The sequence below is a fragment of the Peromyscus leucopus genome, unplaced genomic scaffold, assembly GCF_004664715.2.
Source record: "Peromyscus leucopus breed LL Stock unplaced genomic scaffold, UCI_PerLeu_2.1 scaffold_1801, whole genome shotgun sequence".
Lineage (NCBI taxonomy): Eukaryota > Metazoa > Chordata > Mammalia > Rodentia > Cricetidae > Peromyscus > Peromyscus leucopus.
In genome coordinates this window covers 3,193-4,605 of record NW_023504998.1, presented here as the reverse complement: position 1 = coordinate 4,605, position 1,413 = coordinate 3,193, and the positions used below count along the sequence as shown (strand labels likewise).

Here is a 1,413-nt window from a genome sequence, read left to right as displayed (position 1 = left end):
GCTCCCAACGGTCCCCCTTTCTTAATATATATATAAAAAAAACAACTAATTATTAATGGCTTTCAGCAATCTCCATAGCTGTTACACCTCCCAGTATGGGAGTAGAGGATGATATAGATGGCATTTCTCTTTTGAATTAGGTCCAAGGTGACTACAGCAGTCTTAGCTGCCTCAAGTCCTTTCTAAACCAAAAACTCTTTTTTTTTGTTAATGAAAATAAGCTTTATTACATCAAGTAAAAAATACAAAGATGCAAGTTTCAGTCGTCTTCTTCCGGATGTTGTGATCGTCTCACAGTAAACACGGAACTGAGATCTACAGTCTCAAGATGGACATTTGCAGGGCGCTTGGTAGGCTGGGTAGATTGCTCTTTCTTCTGTATTTATAACTTGCGCACTTTTGAGACTGACTTCAAAGCACTCAGTCATTCAAACGCCTAAGCAGAGAAGCTCATGGAGCAGGGTCTACACTGCACACAGGCCAGCCAGCTACTAAGCAAACACATGGTGGTTTGCACTGGAGTCCCCAGAGGCAGGTGAGTGCATGGACAGAAAGTCAACTGGGGTGACAGCAAATGGCAAATGTATACAAAGGGAGATTAAAGGGGACACTGGTATTTGGGGGCAAACAATAGCTTGCTGTGAGTGGCTTCACAAACATCTTTCAAATCAATGCTTGGGAAAAAAAGAGCTGGATCGTTCCTAACTACTTAAAATGCACATCATCAGTAACTGCAAATGTCTTCCAATCTTCTGAATGTGGGTTCAGAGCTTAAGGACCAAGGCAGGAAAGCTACTGCCATCTTGAACAAAGCCTCTCATCTCCATGGGGTGGCGAGATGGGCCTTCACATTGGCCAGGGGCTAGGACCTGGCATTCCATTCCGTTTCAGCCAAGCACTCCGGAACCAGGCTTAGGGCATGAATGATGCCTCGTTTTAGTCTCTCCATGGCACTCTTGCTCCCCGCATACGTGGGTCTGATCTCTTTCCCAGCTCCTCAATGATGGCCAGCAGCTCTGCATATTTACTCTGAGGCACCTGGCTATTTCCAGTTCCCTGGGTGTAGCCTAGTGATGGCGGCCCATAGTCACTCAGCAGCTGGCAGGACTGGGAGGATGTCGCCATGCTCATAGAAGGCAAGTGGACTCTTCCGGCATTGAGCGCGCGGCGGCGGCTGCGGCGGCGGCGGCAGGCATGTGCAGCGGTCAAGTTCGGCTTGAACGACATCCCCGCGGGCGGCAGGCGCGCCTGGGCGGGCCAGGCCGCCAGTGTGGCGGCTTGCTTATCCTGGCGGCGGCGGCGCCAAAGAAGCCGAGGCCTGAGCCCAGGAGGCCCGGCCCGGGCGGCCACACGTCCCCGCGCCCATCCAAGCGCCCACCGGGCGCCCGCGCACTTTTTGTTGCCACTGGCTTG

At 51.6% G+C, this 1,413-nt stretch overlaps 1 pseudogene; it reads right to left on the bottom strand.

The window, feature by feature from the left end:
• Window positions 1–650: 650 nt before the first annotated feature.
• LOC114689439 lies at window positions 651–1,139 on the bottom strand (annotated as a pseudogene).
• Window positions 1,140–1,413: the final 274 nt, after the last annotated feature.